General features: G+C 47.2%; 1 long non-coding RNA gene across 1 annotated transcript; it reads right to left on the reverse strand.

Moving 5' to 3' along the window:
- Nucleotides 1-337: 337 nt before the first annotated feature.
- LOC121363099 lies at nt 338-4,840 on the reverse strand. Its single transcript, XR_005956632.1, has 2 exons — nt 4,719-4,840; nt 338-1,370 (listed from the first exon to the last, which is right to left on the reverse strand). It is a non-coding gene; the product is annotated as an uncharacterized LOC121363099 (long non-coding RNA).
- Nucleotides 4,841-18,827: the final 13,987 nt, after the last annotated feature.

An 18,827-nucleotide genomic window follows, 5' to 3' on the forward strand; every position in this document is an offset into this window, starting at 1 on the left:
GGCTGTGTGCTTTATGGAGCATCCACTGGGGACAAAGCAAAGCCTGAAATCATAGACCTTGCTCTCTTTTGAAGCTGACCTGAGTGATAAAAGTCAGGGTCATGTCTGTGAGTCATGAGGAGGTGCTTGAGAGAGACCATGGGAGTGTGAGTCATAAGGAGCAGGGCCATTTCTGGCCACTTGTGGACCATGTTTGTCCAGAAGTGCACAAGCTAGTCAAAAAGCAGAACACAATTTGCTTAGGCAGTTACATACATTCACGGGTTCCAGCTTAGTACAAACTCCAGCTTCTTTGAAATATTTACTAAGAAATAGTTGCAACAAAAAGCCCAAAAGCTTAGTATTCAAGTTTATTAATACTCTCAAATATTTCCAAATTTGCTGGTGGTACTGTCCTAAAACTAGTCAGTAGAATCTTGGGATTTTTTTTTTTTTTATTTTTGAGTTTTCCATGTCAAATGCTCTCAAAGAGTTTGATTTGTCAAACTGGGCTGGATGCTTCCGCTGTCGTTCCCCTACCCTGACATATCTGAAATGCTACAAGTCAGTTACTGAAAACACTTAGCAATCATTACATCTTCAAGTAATGAAGATGATTTAGAGGGAATTACTTTCATTAAATAGCAGAATAGGCAACCTTGCTGCAAGTGCTCACTAGGAATAACCATGCAAAGACAAGAAGTGTTCTCCAAACAGCAGGGTTCACAGGAGGGGCAATGGACTCCATGGCCTAATTTAAAACAGATTGAGCAAACATGCATTTTTCACAGGCTAATGGGTCAGAGGGACGTTAATGAGCAGCCTCATTAGTTTGTACTCCATATAAGAAAGATTACTACATGTGCAAAGGCAAGATTCTTTATTATGGATAATGCTGCCTTTAGCCATGATGATGTGATTGTAGTTGCAAGGATGCTTGTTATCTGAGCTTAATTTACAGCTGGCTAGTGTAAGAGAACAGCATTGTATTTGGATGCAAACAACAAGGACCTAGGGCTCAATTCCCTGTTTTCACAGTGCAGAGAAGTTGCACCAGCACCACTTCTGCTCTGATTTACTATTGGAAGGGGTACCCCAACAGATACTTCCAAAACCGGGGTGGAAGGGAAAGCTGGCAGCACAGGATCAGTCAGGTGCTCTGGAACAATGGGATGGGTTGCTCAGTACCTCGCTGGGTTTCTGGAGAGGAAGGCTCCTGCCAGAGCAGGAGGAAAGGGCTGCACCCTCGGCGTCGCGTTGCTCAGCAGTGCCTCACTTGGGGTATTTGACAAACTGACACTCTGCACACTGAGTGTCGGACTCAGCTTGTCAAATACACGCAGTGCCACACTGCAGCTCCCGGGGTCACAGTGGCCTCGCCGGATACCAGCCTGGGCACACAGAGGGAAAAGAAGCACAGCAGCTGTTGTTAACTTCACAGGCTTTTTCCAGTTAGCAAAAAGCATCATTTGTCCTCCCATATTTCCCCCTCCTACATTCTTTTTGGGATGAGAGAGAACCACACCAGCAGACACTGCCTTCTGCTGAGGAAAATATCCACTCTATTAATTCAAAAGTCAGAAAAAGAAGTACAACTGTGCCCCTGGGCATACAGATAGGGGTTCATCACTGACTCTGTTGGAGGCTCCTCTATTTGGGCAGACTACTGTAAAGATTATGATGCTGAAAGAAAACCAAGCTCCACAATGGGAAACAATGAATTTCTTCAGAAGTGAAGTGAAACTTTCTCTTCCGTTGACAAACTAACCCCCTTCTGCTTAATTTCTAACAAACACAGAAAACCTTTCCTGCAATAAGTGGAGCTTTCCACCTCCAAACGCTGGCATAATCCAGCCTTTAAAGGTGAACATCATATTCACACACACTTTGCACAAATACAAAATTTACTGTTATTCCCATGTTCTTTTAACAAGAGTGTGCAGGAAATGCAGACATGCACCTAAAGAAAACTAAATAAAAAAACATACACAAGAGAATATGTTGCACAGTATTACTCTGTTCTGTGTCCTTCTCAGATATTGACTGTTTAGAAAATCAAACAAAATTCTAGAAACAGATTTGAAATTCTGATACTGTACAACTCTCCCAGAAAAATCCGTAATACTGGCTCCTAAGTCACACACCTATTCGGCACCACACTGTTTATGTCATTCATTGTCTTTGTGGACATGTCCAGATATAGTTGAGTTTTTATCATGGTGTTTTAGCTTCCTTGCCAGTCCACAGATTTTAATTTCACATGACCAGCATCACCAGTTTGTGAGAAAATAGTTATGCTATTTTTAGTATCAAAATAAAGACTGAAATGTTTGCAATTATATTTTTAAGGTAGACCATTAAAATTCTACTAAAGTAGAATTAGATTAAGTATATTAACAATATCATACAGTGGGCAATTCATCAACCATTTCTGCCTCTAACTTCTGTGACTGTTTTACACAGATGATCATAGCATTCCATCTAATATCACATACAGAAACATACCTGGAAAGAAAAAGGTTTTTTCAGGTGAAAGCATAGCAAATACATGTTCTCCAAAACCAGAAGAGAGTGGAGTAAGACTTACAAGCAAGAAAACAGCTACAGCTTTAAAGGTAAAATCTGTTTCTAGACTGAGTCACTACCAGGCTTTGCAATTCTGGCATTCCCCTGTCTCTACCTTCGCCTTGGGTGCAATGTAGATAGTGACCAGTTCTGTGCTCTGCCTCCTCATTCCAAATGCAGTTCAGCCATGGCAGATAAAACTATGTGGCAATGGATAAAATCAGCATATGCACTTCATGAAGATAAGAAAACTATGTTAATGAGCTGATTTAAGATCAGCCTACTGAAGTACATGTGAACCTGTGATTCCCCAAAGGACTCTGAGCCATACCAAAATGTGGGGAAGCCACTAGAGAAAGACTAAGCAGGCTCTTCCACAGTTACCAGAGAGCAGATTGCCTTCAGCTTCAGTGCAGATGTCTAACTGGGGCAGATCTGGCCTTGGAGGGGGAAGAAGAGAACAAGGCAGCACTGCTTCTGCAATTGAAGCTTAAAATAATCCCCCATTGTGGCTTTCTGAGGGGAAAAACAGCCGCTTAAAATGTTGCTGTGAGGGACAGATAAGGGGTGGGGACACAATGGAGATAATGCTATCAGCAGATGGGAATGGAACTTGAAACTCCACCCATAGAGATCATATCTGATGTGAATAGATTTGTCATTGTCAGAGCTTCTGGTTTCAAGCTAAAGTGGGTATTCCCAAGTAAAAGCTCAGTGTTATAAAACTGGGCAATCTACTGCATACTCTGAAGGCCAAACAGAAAGAATTTTTCTTCCTGCATTCTTAAGTCAGTCCCTTACCAAATTCACAAAAAGTCCCCTCTGGGCTGCACATCATCGCTCAGGTATTTTTACAGGGCTGTCAGACTGTTCTGCAACTTGTCATGAAAATAAATGAAAAGTAAGATTATTGGAGAGATTCAACTCTAAACCTAATAACAGCATGCATGGAAGTGTGGCTGTGTGGTTTTCACATGCTGAGTAGCAGAGCCCTAGGATGCAGGCTGCAGCCATTTCAAGGCATGCCTTTATTTTGCAGGATTGGAACTGGAATCAAGGTCATCTCTGTTCTCCATTTGGTGAAACACAAATCACAGCCTGAATTGAAAGCAAGAGTCCCTAGAGATCTGTGGCAACAGGGTCTGCTGCACCCCTGGCCAGCTGAAACCTTGGCTTGTGCTTCTCCTAGGAGGTGGAAGCCTTTGTCATTAACAGAGACAAATAAGGCTTTGCTCATGGCAGACTTCCACTGCATGCTGTCCTGCTCCATATATGACCTTCCTATGCCCCCAGCCCTGCAGTGGACACTGCAAGGAGCTTTGCCAGACAAATGCTGGTTCACTTCAAAGCCCCCAGGAAGGGCCTGATAATGCCCCCATTACCTTCAGGTCACCCTCACATGCTCCCACAGCCCTCACACTGCCCTGAGCCCATCAGCCCCTGTCTGTGCACATTGGACTCTGTCCCCATCCCCAGACATCCGAAGTGGGGAAGAGGGTATGTGCAGTAAACTTTCATCTGCTCTACTGAAACCATGGGGACAGCGAGAAATGGAGCTGAAGAGCAGAGACTTGCACACAGCTGGAACAGGGTTTCTCCCTGGTTAGACCCTCCTCCATCCCACACCCTCCCCTGCTCATTGTGAGCTGCCTCATCTATGACTAATTTAGATCAAAATCTCCCGCTGCCAGCAGCTCCCAGGCAGCATGTGTGTGTCTGTGAGCTGAGGGAACATGCACACCTGTACCCTGCTGCTGAATAAGGCTACATATCACTGCTAATCATAATTTATCTTCATCAAGGAACCATGGTCCAGGGTGCGTGCTTCGTGGCTGGGACCAGTGGCATTCCATCCCGGAGCCTGCCCTCCCCAAGCACACCCAGCCAAATGCTCCCTCATCCCTGAAAGAAGCCACCAAAAAGCCCCTCTGGTTTAGGCAGACACAGCCCCAGCACCGAAGGGAAGCAGCCCAAACCCAAGCAGGATTAAGACCCCTCGAAGTTCGAGGTGTAACATGGGGCGGGAGGACAGCTTTCTTCACTGCCAGGAACAGGGACACCCCACATCTTTCTGCGTCCCAACACCCACAGGCCTTTGGGATGAACCCCAAAGGACACATTCTCCCCTGTCCCCAGCCCCCCTTCCACGGGCAGGACGGGGACCTGGCACCTACCATGGTGGGGCTGTCCAGAGCCGCGGCAGGCCGGGCCGGCAGCGCGGGGCCGTGGCGGGGGTCGTGCAGGAGCGCGGTGGGAGCTCAGCCCGGGCACACAGCTCGGTTTTGAAGGGGCTGCTCCTCCTTCAAGAGGAAGCTGCGAATGGGGAAGATAAGGCTGAGGTAAGATAACAGGAAATGTCTGGATGTGAGTGACAACACATCCAGGTTGTGAAAGCAGCTCCCCCCATCCTGCACGAGGCTCACGAGCGGGGTGAGGGCGAGTGCCTCGGCCTTTGGCCAGTGCAGGCTCTGTGTGACCCCTCAGGGGCCGGGCACACAGGGCCTGCAGCACACAGCCACCGGCAGCACAGGGAAGGACACCTCATTGCCACAATGATTGTCCCCAGTCCGGCCACCTCCATCTCACAGTGGTCAGGCTCCGCTGCCCTGGCTGCTGAGGAGCCATGCAGGAGGCTATGAAGGCACAAACAGCCAGAAGGGCTCTGGTTTGGGACACAGGCTCATGCCCAGGAGTGCATCTCTTACCCTGAGGAGTCTGAGTGAGGTGCAGAGAAGCAGAGTTCTGTTCTCAAGGCTCCAGCCATTGCACGAGGTTTTGTTCCAAAAGCTGCCCCGCAAGGCTCACCTCGCTTTTGAACTCATGGCCATGCCTCAGCTCTTCTGTTCCCTTCCACTCACACGAGCAGACAGGATTGGCTTTCTCAGTTCCAGCACCCAACCAAGAAGCTGGCCCTGCCTCCATGCCCCTGCCGGTCCCTCCACACACCCTCTGGTGTCCACTGAGGTCCCTGTCCCCGTCTCTGGAGCATCCACAATGCCTGCACAGAAAAGTAAACACCAGTGGATAGTTCAGACTGTAACCAAAGCAAGTCCCAGAGTTTCTCCTCTCCTGTACCACCCTCAGTATGAGGCAGTCTCAGGTGGCACCTAGAATCAGTACTGTTGTCATCCAGCCTGGCCAGAACCCCAGCTGGCCAGCACAGCTGTGGGGACAGAGACAGCAAGCTGCATTTGCCCAGGCCAGCAGCACAGGCTGGCCACGCAAGACCAAAATGACTTCAAGGAAACCCAGGAATTTTAGAGGCATTCCTCATCTTTCTAGGCCAGTATGATACAGTATATTTTGTAAAGCCAGGATTCATTAAAAATCTATTGTTCTGTGTCTGCACCATCCCAGGTATGTTTGCCATCAGCTAGGCCTGATGGAGTGATGGACAATTGAGGGATATCCCTCTTGCAGGATTAGTTTTCCCACTCCCAGCATTCAGCTGCAGCCCTTCCTTTCCAGTTCTACCTCCCCACTGTTGTCTGGCTCTTCAACCAAACCCCACAGACACCGCCCAGTGCTGGTGTCTGGGGCCTGCCTTAGTCCAGCAGCTTTCAGTTACATTATCAGTGTGCCAGGACTGCAACCACAGACTTTATGTTTCTGCAGCTCTGGCCAAACCCCTAATCTGGAAAGCACTTATTTATGCCTCCAAATAACTGAGCCCCCTGGGAGCATGCTCAAGCTACTCTGAGACTCTGTGAAGACATAGTAAGACCAGCCAGCCTGCCAACAGTCAAACCCATTCCCTGTGCCTGAGGAAAAGTCAGATAATGAGGAATACAGTTACTGTCCAGTTCCTCTTTCATTTGCCTGTGTTTTAAAATATACAGTAAAAGAGGAATGGACAGGTCTGGGTGGTTTTGATCTGTTTTTACTTTGGTTTTAACTGGCTGCAAGGAGTAGGGCTGTTCATGCAGTCTATGTAGGTTTTTTTATGCAAGCCAGCATGAGCTTCAGTCCATGAAGGTTTTCTAGCCAACATGCCACCAGAAACCTGAGACTCATCAGCTGGGGCAGTGGGAGATCAAGCATCTTTCCCCAGAGAGGACACTGCTTTGCCTGCACCTGACCCCAGCCCAGTCCTATGGGCCTACAGTAACATCCAAGGTGGAAGGCTTTCAGGGAAGCTGATTTCCTCTATACTTTGCAGATGTCACCACACTGCCCTACTCTGTGCAACAACCTTGAAATCACACTCAGCATTTCCCAATGAAGGGACTGTTTTCAGTGCACTTGCAGTGTACACAGCTCTGTAGCTTGCTCTGGGAAGAGGAAGAAAGGAGGTAGAGAAGCTGTGGGCATCACAGACTGCCATCAAATAATGTTTCAGAGGCTTCTGCATACTGCTTCCCAAATTTTCTTGGAAAATCACTTGAAAAAAAGTGATTTGCATCCATTTGATTAGCATGCAGCAAATTCTCTCACACTGCAGTCTCAAATTCTTGTACTTTTTACCTGCCATAAAGTAGGACATGAAGGATCAGCAGGTTTGTACTGGACATGGAAAAACTGGGACTCATTTAATACCTATGCTGCTCTGTGCAGATCAATCCACACAGACAGGAAAGAAAAAAGAACATGGAACTCTTGGAGCAAGTGCAGAGCAGATCCACAAAGTTGATAAGAGGACTGGAGCACCTCTCCAGCAAAGACAGGGAAAAGAGTTGAGGCTGTTCAGCCTGGAGAAGAGAAGGATTGTGAAGACCTTATAGCAACTTCAGTATTTGAAGGAACTACAGATACTGGAAGCTGGAAAGGGACTCTTCATCTGGAACTGTAGTGACAGGACAAGGAGTAATGGGTGCAAACTGAAAGAGGAAATTTAGGCTGGATATTAGGAAGAAATTATTTACTGTAAACGTGGGGAGATACTGGAACAAATTGCCCAGGGAAGTTGTGAAAGGCCCAACCCTGTCACAGTTCAAGGCCAGGCTGGATAAGGCCTTGAGCAAGGTGGTCTAACGCTCATGGCAGGGGGAGCTGGGACTAGATGATCTTTAAGGTTCCTTCCAACACTTAACTTTTTGTGTTTCTGTGATCCAAACTGACTTGACCAAGGCTAGGTGATTGCAGAATCTGGCCCTTGGTCAGCAAGCGTTCACAGCACACAGAACTAAGTCCATCAGTTTTGAAGCCACAACATGAAGGGATGGAAAGATAAATTATTCATACATCAAATTCAAAAATACCAAATCATTCTTCTGAAGTTTCTCCTCCTAGGTGAAGAATACTATTATTTACTCCTGCATTGGCTAACTGTTCAAATTGTTTTCCTTCATCCTTAGTTCTTGGAGAGCTTTCAGACTAAATCTCAGAGAGCCAATTGCTACCAGACTTTCTCCTGAGCTATCTGTGAGAACAGCAGGCACTGCCTTGCCCTGCAGTGAGGTGTTAATGACCCAGGGTCTAACAAAGCCAGCAGTGACCCCTCCAGCAGTCAGCTCCAACAAAGCCAGCAGTGACCTTTCCACCAGTCAGCTATAACACCACCTTTTTCAGTTTGTCCAGATGTGGGTGAGCTTTGACACTTCCCAGCATTACAGGTTCTGCCTGGGAGAAGCTGTGAGGCCCAGTGAGAGCCCAGCATGAACGCACACGGGGGAAAGGGTGAAAAGAAGGGTGTTTATGTGAACGACCATAGCGACCATGTATGTGAGTGAGGTGAGGAAGAAAGGGGAGACCAGGAGCAGCCCTGAGCTGCCACTGCAGCACTTCCCTGTGGAAGCACTCATGGTGCTGGATTCTCCAGGGAGCTAGATGGGGTGAGTGTTTCCACAGTTCCTTTCCTCCAGAACATGGCTGATTATGACAGCTTAGTTCCAGGCACTAAAACAACTTGCAATGATGCAGGAAAATATCACAACGATTCCTTGAAGTCCAAGCTGTGCATGATGGAGGAACTCACTTGGGAGATCTTTAATCCCTACATCAGGGCAGGGATCTCTTCAGCCAACAAGGTTAGAGACATTTCATCTTCACCATCAGCCTACCTCTAGGAACAAGACTTCTCAACTGCCACAGCTTGTCAGCAAAACTCACTTAGCTCAACCCTGCCTCACTGGCCAGCCTGAGCTTTGAGTTGTGTGAACATCTTGTTCCCATTTCCATTCTTCACCTCGTTCAGAAAGAAAAACAAGTCAACACACCACATGGACCTCCAAGTTTTGCTGTCAGTGCCATCCTCCCTTCCTGCCCTCTTTTCTGGCAGGTGCACAGCAACAAGAGTCAGAGGCTGGGCTCCAGCAAACAGCGGATATTTCTGTTCATGGCTGATTATGTGTTTGGCACATTTGTTTTAGACCTCTGGTTAAGGGGGGGAAAAATGAGAAAGAGAGACACAGAGAGAGGAAAAAAAAAAAAGGCAGACACCAACCAAGAGGTTCAAAGCTGGTTTTCAGATGGACAGTGAGAGATAAGAAAACCCCACTAACTGTCACAGCTACTGAATGACCCAAAAGACATCCTGTACCTCATACACAGTTAAGAATAGCATTCAGGGAACAGTAGTAGTGTTGATATTTACTCCTAAAGATGTAGCAAAATAGAACCAGCCAGAGGTCAAGTAAGTTCAGGTAGCTTCAATTCATTCTTATTTAATGAGTACACTTGGATTTTGATATGAGTGGAAGAAAACCAGACTTCCTTTTTTTCCCCAGGTCTGGCATACCTGTTCAGTTGAGACCAGTTCTCTGTTCATATGTGCTAAATAACCTTGTCTAGAGATTTTGCTTCAAAATAAAGTTGTATTGCAGCCACCTTAATTCCTTAATTTCCTTAATTCTAATGCATCATCCAATAATAAAGCTACATTTTCCATATTTGCTCCATCAAAGGACTATCTTTTTTCTTGCAGTAATCTTATTACAAAGAGTAAAGTCTTACTCTAGTTCTGAAAGATTGACAGACTTTATCTCTTAAAGAAATCATGAGCTATGGAGCTGCTTTATTCACTGCTAGTATCAATACAGTTACTTCTGAGAACAGAATCCAACCTCAGAATTCTAAAAAAACAATAGTGGATTCATTTATGTATGGGGTTTTTTCATAAAAAAAAATTAACAAGCATTTAAGTTGTCAAAGACAGGATTGTGCCAATTCTTTTTCACAGACAATGAAGGCAGAGAGCAACTGTGCTTCTGACACTCACCACTGAACATGCAGTAACTAAATTTGTTTTTGTCTGCATATTACTTTCAGAAACCACACATCAGTCAAGTTTCTCTGCTGCCACTTTCTGGAGATTCTACCAAATGAATATCCTGGGTACAAAGCACTGGTGATGGCTACAAGGCATGGCAGGCAAAGGCCTGTGGTGAACGTGCACAGTCCTGCTCTGCAGCTACAGTCTCTGTGCCATGCCAGGCTCTCTCCCACATGGGAATATAACAGGAAAGCAATTCTGTAGTGGTGCTCTCAGACTGCCCTCCCATTGCTCAAGGGGCCAGTGCTGGCAAAAACAATTGGCAGTCAGGAAAGAAAACCACATCAGGCCTTCCATGTTTGGAGATAAAGGCTCCTAAGTCACAGATAACTGGAAACCAGGACTGCAGCTAGAGAGATACCAGCTGCCCAGTCTTTCCATTCTTCCTTTAGCATCTGCTGCTGGTGAGCCCCAAGTGATAGAGTGCTGGGTCAGCCAGCCCCGAGTCTGACCCTGGACAGATGTTCTGCTCTTCGGTTAAGCCTCAGAACTGACTGCAGGAACAGCATGGAACCAAAATACCAGGAACACCTAAAGGCCAAGTTGATGTGTTTATCAGTCCTGCACTCCACAGGCAACAGCTGCAGTGTCACAGAGATGTCCCTTGACCACTGACCACTGTCAGACCCTTCACTCTGGGCTTCTGGGAGGAGGCAGATGTGCAGTTATCACTCACCCCCCTTTTAGAACACAGAGGGCATTTCAACACCGCTGCCTCTGCTTGCAGAGTCACTGTCAAAGGGAAGTACGTGACCGCGGGGCTCTGGCTCGCAGCTCGCCTGCTGTGTTGCTCAACAATGACAGTTGGGTTTACATCAGCCACCTTTCTCTGTGGCAATGAAGTGCTTCCCAAAGACCATCATAACAGAACAAAAGGGGGTTTCTGTACAGCACATCTCTGTCTCTCTCTACGTGAGGTATCATGCTGCTAGGCCACCTTGTAATCACTACATCAAACCTCCCCATTTGGCATACAGAAGATGTTCACAGACATTGTGAAAAAACATCTGTCACAGCAGAATGACCTGCTTCATCCGACCTCTTCAGAGTGGCACAAGAAAAGCCAAAACAGAATTGTGTGGGTTGGTACAACTGCCAATGTGTTTGCAAAAGTGGGAACCCTGATTTTCATAAGCATTGCCTTGGCTGCTGCAAGGCTTCTCACCCTTCCTAAGAGGAAAACTGTAGTTTGAGAGAAGGCCACAGCCCTCATAACTTGGACAGCCTTTACTTTTCTTTTGGACTCTTAAGTCTTAATTATTCATTAAGTCATATGCTTTCACACTATAGCTGAACTGGGATAGACACATCAAACAGACCAGGCCAACACCCATTATCTATTTCCATCACATCTTCCCTCTTGTATTGGAGCTTTTGAGACATCCCAGGGTGTTTTCCACTCCAGTGAAATTCTACCAGCACACCTCTTCCCTCTGCAGTGCCTCATGTGACAGTCTAGAGCAGCGATTCAGGTTGAAAGGCCAGCCTGTAGCATTGGGGATTTCTCCCCCTTCCCAAAGCAGCTGAGTTGCTTCACATCCTTTACTCAGTCAGGTATGAATCAGAGATCCCTTCAGGCAAGAGCATGGAAATACATGGAAGGAAAGAGGTTTTATTGACCCTGATGGCTTAATCTTATCCCAGGATGTGAATGAGCTTTAACAACGCTTAGACTGAAAAGTTCAAATGTAGACACAAATGTCTCTTTCCCAAGCAGCTTATGGAACATTGCACAAATCCAACAAGGCACGTAAGGTCTATTTTAAGCAGCACCCCAGCCTTATCCAGACAGTGAACTTAACTTGGCACCAAGAAAGACAAGAAATTGCCCATCAGAGCACATGGCCTGAGTGAAGTGGTAGTGTTAGAGCTCTGATTATCCACTGAAATGCCCACAGGCAAGGAGTCAGGCCATCCATCTGCCTGCAGGGCTGGTCGGAAGGGCTGGCAGGGACACAGCCCTTCTCGTGGCTTTCTGTCAAAGGCTGAGCAAATGTGAAATGTTAAATCTTAAACCTGGAGCAGACAGGGTAACTCGAGGCAGGGCCACTTCTCTGAGCAGGTAAATGCCCAGCCCGATGGGCAGGCTGGGCAGGGACCCGGCTGTTCCAGTGGTGTCCTGTTGGGATAGCCTCAGCCGGGATTTGGGCAGGCCACAAAGACAAGTGTCGTTTAAAAACTGTTCTGCTGTATATCAGAGGTACGTATTATATAAAGGATTTAAAACTTTTAGTAGATGGAAAGTCAAATTTAGCGTGACTGGCGCAAGGAAGGGGGGAGAGACACAGTGGAGGAGACGCTCCTAAAGTCACTGGCACACCGGGGAGAGCGGCGCTGTCTCAGGAGGTTGCAGGGGTGACTGAACAGCCCCGGCCCAGCAGAACCGCCTCTCGGGACCAGAGCGGGCCGGGCTCCCCCCAGCACAGGGCGGCTCTTGCTCGGGGCAGGGCCCGGACCCGCGGAGTGGCCCGGAGCTGCCGAGGGGCCCGGCCGAGCTGGGGCGGAGCGGCCCCGCCATCCGCGCTACCGCCCGCGGCCGTCAGGTGTCGCTGCCGCGCCGCTCCCCGCCCGGCCCGGCTCCGGCCCCGAGCCCAGCCCCGGTGCAGCCCCGGGCCCTCCTTGGCTCCAGTCCCGAGCCCGGCCCCGGTGCAGCCCCGAGCCCGGTCCGGCCGGCCCCTCGCTGCGGCCGCCCGGAGCAGCCCGCGCCCCCGCGGGGCTGGCGGCCGGCAGAGCCCCGCGCTCCGCGGCGGGGGGCGCCGTGGAAGCTGCGTGGGAACATTCTTGTCGGTCCTGGGCTCGCGGCCTCTCCAGGGAGAGGACTGCTGGTCAGAAAGGGACAAGGACGACTTTCAGGCGGGGGAGCGGGTTTTATTTTTAAAATCCGTGTAAAAATACTGCAAATAAAGCCCTAGCCGGCTGACGGGTCCGGAGGCTCATTCGCAGTCAGAGCCAGGCAGTCTCGCTCAGTTACTGCGGAAAGCTGCGGCACCGAAGAATTCCTTGTGCTGGGAATTGCCTTCCTGACAGCCCTGCTGTGGCCCTCGGTATTGCTGTGTCAGCCACAGAATTCTGCTGGACCCGGTTGGAAAAGAAAACTGCAGGGCCTGCCATTGTCAGTAATGGCAAGAACCTGGATTTTGTCAGCCCCAAACCATAACCAAGCTCCCACTGCTCTGCCAGACATCTCCATTGCTGTCTCAGCACTGCTGCCAAGCACAGTGTGTGCTCAGGGACTGTCCCTAAGCGTTTCTGGGTACTGTGTGCCCACAGCTGATGGCAAACCCTGCCATGGACCTGATTCCTGGGCACAGGGCACCTCATGCCTCTGCACAGGATCACACTGACTGTCTTTTCCCCACTGGTCTAACTTTGCATGCTTCTGCCTGACCCAGCGAAGTTCTTCCTTGCTATCCGGCAGTTACAGTCCCTCAGGTTTTGCAGGCATTTCCAGTTGGGATGAGCACTGTAATGAGTTTCATGCTACTAATGCCTTGAGACGGGAAACTTGAGGAATAAAAGGGATGGGTGAGTGACAGCCTGCATCACACAGCCAGCACTGGGTGTGTGGATGTGGCATTGGTCAGGGTGCAAGTGAGTACTCACCGCTGGAATGTCCTGCAGGAAAGGGGCCTGTGCCAGGCCTGAGAGGATGCGAAATGAGATGAGGAACTGAGCTGACCCACAGGCAGGTCACATCCTCAGGAAGGGGAACCAGCCTCAGGGACAGCAGGCAGGTTTGCCTGGGCTGGAAAGAGTGATGGCAGTTGCAAAGCATAGTTGAGCAGGGGCAAGCAGGGAGATATTATTGCTCTTCAAGAGCACCTGAGTTGAATCCTCAGGAGTACCTGCACTTCGCAATGGGAGTTGGAGTTCCCATAACCACGTGGTGGGGAGAGCCAAGGCTGGTGCAGACAAAATATCAGTGCCTGCTCTCTAGCAGTGTGACCATACCAGTGTGCCTCACTCCTGCAGCAGAGCCAGAGCTCCCTGTGCATCTCTGCAGGGCTCTGGCTCCCACCCCTGGGGTCCCACAGCGTTCCTGCTCACAGCTACACAGAGGTTGTTCTTCCCCTTAGAGCAGCTCCCAAGTCACACTGTCACTGGTGCAATTTGCTGATGAAAATGTGGTTTGCAATGTCATTTTCTTAGGGAATTAAACATTTTGTTTCTTTACTCAGGGACACTTTTTTTTTTTTTGCTTTAATCAATCTTTAGGAGATAAATAAAAGTATATTTGCATACTGAGTGTGGCATGTTCCTTCTCACATTTCCTTTCATTTATTTGATGAATTGAGAGGGCTCTCCAGTTTCTTTACATATGTAACATTTTTCACTTGCAAAAACATGGGTAGAATAAAGTAAATGCATATTTCAGATACTTTTTCCTTTCAGCCCTTGGTTCTTAACCTTTTGCATCACGTGCTAATGGGAAAGATAAAAAGTATTTTTTACTTCATGTGACCCAAGAATTTGGGGTTTTCTGTCTCTTAAACCTTTTCTCAGTTTACACAGACACACACACACTTCCCTGCATGTACAGTGTGACAATAGCTTGAAAGCAAGTTTGTCTTCCTCAATTTTTTTTTGCTCACATAGAAAAGATTGGGAGCATTTCACTTCTCTGAAACTCCTGGCTTTAGCTTCTCTTGAGCTTGCCACATGCTGACAGCATTTGTTTAGACCCTGCCTGTCCCAGACCTTGCCAGCAGTGGCACCAGGCAAGCTGCCTGTCCAGTGAGAAGAGAGGCCCTGGTGGGTCCACTGCAATGAAAACTCTTTCTCTCAGGAAGAATTTGAAAGACACAAACCCCTAAAACCTTCTGCATTTCAGCTCTGCACCCAACTTAAATACATTTGCAACAAAGTTTGACAAGATCTAGTAAAGGCTAAACTGGCACAGTGGGACTGCTTCCCATTTTCTTTCATTCCTGTCTTTAAAGGAGGGTTTTTCTTCCAACAGAAAAACTTTTTCCCTCCTCACCTGCAGCCCACAGCATGGCACAGCTGTGCTCTGAGGAGCCTGGACCACAGAGTCAGCCAGACAGCCTGGTGCCCTCCGTTGGCCGTGGTCCAGCTGGTGCCACCCGGCACAAACAGGCAAACAGGTGATGTGGGGATGTGCCCACGTCCTGCCCAGCAGCTGGAAAAGAGGAGGAGAGGGCAGCAGGATGAAACCCAAGTCCTGTGGGGAGCAGCCAGCTCTGCCCACACCTCTGAACAGAACAGGCCATTCCTGAGCCCCAGGATCAAACAGCATGAGTTCAGTTGTGCCCACATTACAAAGCCCTCGAATCCACATGTGGAGCCTTTGTGTTCCTAAAGCACAAGCCTTAATTTTTCATGTGTTTTTTTTTAGTTGAAAGCGCATGAAAGAAAACACATCCCGTGTTGCAGTTCATCTGAGCAGTGTTTGCATAGCATGGAACTGTACACTTGCCCATGCTGCCTACTGGCAATTGTTCCTGATTTATGATATTGTCCAAACAGTGTTCAGGCATCATTTAGGAGAGTATTATTAGCAAAGGCTAAAATAGTGCCAGGGTGTGAGCTAATAATTAAGTAGGATAGACAATCACTAGTCCAGTGCTGAAGCTCCTAAGCTGAGAATGTTTTGTTCACAGCATAGCCACAGCCTGGGAATCAATGGAAGCTGCAGGGATGTGATTTGGGAGATATGAAGTTTATACACTGCTCTGCCAAGTGGGATATCCCATAGCATCAGGAAACCTTGGTCCTTCCAACACTGCCCTGTTGCTTCTTTTTCAGTGACCATCAGCTGCCATAACATAATTCAAGCACTGTAATTTTTATATTCTTATATAAATAATCACAAAATCAGTTTTACTATGAAGGTTGTTTTGGTTCAAAAGAGGAACATGAATGAAGTGTTACACACTGTGTAGGGGTTCAGGCAGGAATGGGATGCAGTGGATGTGCTGGGTCTGCAGCAAGCAGAGGATTGGCACCTGGAGAGCAAGAGGAGGCTTTTCTCCAAGGAGAGTGACAGCATCACAGCATTGTGGTGCCATTCTTAGAGATTGTAGATCTAAAGCAACTGGGATCAGGGCTGCATGCACTGATAATATGGTTTTGAAGGGCTGCCTTGGTTGTTCTTCAAATGCCCAGGAAGCTTCTTTGCTCCTGCTATTTGTACAGAATACAAAACCTATGGGAGCACTATTGGGATTGGGAAGAAATCAAAGTGGATTATTCCTAAAATCAGGGTGGTCCACATTTCCATGGAAAAGTACTCAAAAACATCTCAAGGTCGTTAAGTTAAAAGAAAAGCATTTGAGAATAAAGACTTTTCATGTGTTTTGAAGTACATTAGAATCTCTTAAACAGCTAATTTTCTTCTCTTGAACACAGCAGAAATTGCTCATAGTCAGTAATTGATCCAATATACTTCATCCTCTGTAAGTTTTCTGTTCTGACACTCCTCCCCACCGTCTTCTTTATTTACTCACTCTTTAAAACTATTTGTGTTAAAACTGTTTGTGTTCCCAGTCTGAGATCACATCCTCTGCCACAGGCAGCTCCCAGCTGGGGTGCACTAATCAGCACCTGACCTTCCTAGTGAATACACCTGGCTCAGCCAGGGTGAGACTGTTCCAATGACATGGCAATTGCCAAGGAACTACCTTTTCTGCTGTCCTTCCCTAAATTATTATTTGTTCTCAGCGAGCTTTACATTATTTCATGATTTCTTAGATGTTTCTACCTGTCAGTTATTCCAGGGACTTTTGATGAGAAGCGAGGGTAGGAAAAATCAAACTGGAAGACTACAAGGAGATGCCTGTACTCCATGGTACCTCTTCCAAACCTCACATCTGAAGTGGGAATATTCGTATATGGAAAGGTGCTTTTGGCCTAGCAGAAGTTGGATCCCTGCAGCACATTCCTGAGCTGCAGACTGAGCCCAGACTAACATGATTTAAGTGGCAGGGTTTCCATCCCCTCATGCTGGGAAATGCTGCCAAGGTTTTATGAATCTTGCTGTTAGGGCATTTTTCTTACTAGGTTTCAATCTTAAGTATCCTTTTGCACAGTTGCATCCCACTAGTTTCAGATACAAGCTAAAATGGAGAAGAATGACATGAAGTGAAGCCAAGGGAAATGCATGAAGTGATGTTTGCAGAGTACATTGATAGAAGGGGACAAAATGTCCATGGGAGAACAAAGAAATTGATTGTTAATAACACATTTCATGATGCAGACACCAAAGAAGTTTTATAACTGCTGTGAAGTCCCCGTGTGTTAGCCTCACAGTGCAGACCTGCAGAGTGCTCAGGGTGGCTCAGGTAGGGGATTGCAGGGTGGGCATTTGGATCTCGTGGGTTATCAAGCAGCCTTGTGCCTGCCCCCCCCCAGCTGGTCATCTCCAGTGCTGGGCATTCATCCCCACAGGGATCTTCTGGACCTGCTGGCTTGGGGAGTGCACAGACAAGTGGGGAGCCTCTCGGAGCAAGGCTCAAACTCAAGAAAAGGGCATTAATCTGATTCTAAGTACCTGACAAACTTTGATTGTATGAGAACTGAACAGCGCAGAGGGAATTTTAGTGACTCCTGCACTGGAAATTGATTGGTAAACCTAAACCCTGAGCAGAAGATTCAAGCCCAGCAACATCTGGCAGCAGCTGTGATTGGTCCACATACATTCGGCAAACAAAAAAGAGTTTTAAACTGATTTAATCCTTCCAGCTTTTTCTAATAATCAGGTTAAGATGAGAGCCTTGCTGTGGACAGAAGGAAGGTCAGCAGACCCCCAGTGTCTGTCAGGTGAGAGAATTAAGAAGATGGATAAAGAGGAGAGATTTGACGAGGGTGATGAGAAAGAGGACAAAAAAAAGTGAATCCCAAAACTCAATAATGACAATTTGAACAAAGTGAGGATTTCTCAGTGAGTGGAGCAGCACCAAAACACAGTCTGACCATGCTGGGGCATTGGACTGGTCCTGAAACCTAAACCATCCCAATCACTGCCAACAGTGATTTTTCTTTTGAAAGCTTCAGCTACCAGGGGTAAAGAACTGGGCAGCAATTGCAGAGGAGGAGATCTAGAGAACCTCACAAGCAGGTACAGCACAGATGGCTGAGCTCTGTATCTTTTGGGTGATGTATTGGAGTTCTAATGGCAGCAACATGTATAACAAATGAGGTCACCAGACTAATATTATTACAACAAGTTCCACATGAATTAATCATGTTTGAGCCATGATAACAGAGGGTTGGTTAGTGTATTATCTCTGAGGCTCCCATCTCTCTGGCACTTGCTCTTAAGCCAGATGCCTTGGGATGGGGCAAGGACTGTTTTCTTTCAAAAGAAAGCAAGCATTTCTTTCAAAAGCAGACTCATTTATTCCGAGTTTTATTCTTGGGTAGGTCAAGCTTTGGTAGCAGAAGCAATTCCAAAACTGCAGTATTATATTTTTTTGTAAAGTTTTGTGTTGGGTTTTTTCCCTCCTTTCTGTGCAAGATACTGTAAGGACCCTGGGAAAGTTTCCCCCACCAGCCTTCTGGTTTTGAGATAAATATAATCTCTTTATAAAAACACACATTCACATAGCTTACAGCAGCCTTGTGCTGGATGTGGTGTTCACCATAAATCACACCACCTCACTGCCAAACCAAGTGTAAAACAAAATTAAAAAAAACTTCTTAGTGAATGTCCAGCTTTATTTCTGTCCTCAACAGCAGGAAACTCATATGAAAGGTTTTTACTAGTCCTTGCACCAAAAAAAAGGTTTGAGATATCTCCAGATAAAGGTTTTCCTGAATTAATACACACATAGGTTAGCATACATCAATAAATAGAAACTGTTATGACCATGAGATGGAAAACCCATGCAGGTGTGGAGCTGCTGGGTGTCTGTGTGTGACATTGATAGGTCTGGTCACAACACTGGCTTCCAGTGTCACCATCCTCCCTGATGCTGGGGGGCTGCCAGGCTGTTACCAAAGGAATGAGGAAATAAAGAGAATGAGAACTTTGATCAAACCCCTGTAATCAGAGCAGCTGTTAGCTGACTTGCACATCACAACAAAAGTTGAAGTCAGGTTAATGGTAGTGGGT

This window comes from Pyrgilauda ruficollis, unplaced genomic scaffold (genome assembly GCF_017590135.1).
Source record: "Pyrgilauda ruficollis isolate IOZ18807 unplaced genomic scaffold, ASM1759013v1 scaffold7, whole genome shotgun sequence".
Lineage (NCBI taxonomy): Eukaryota > Metazoa > Chordata > Aves > Passeriformes > Passeridae > Pyrgilauda > Pyrgilauda ruficollis.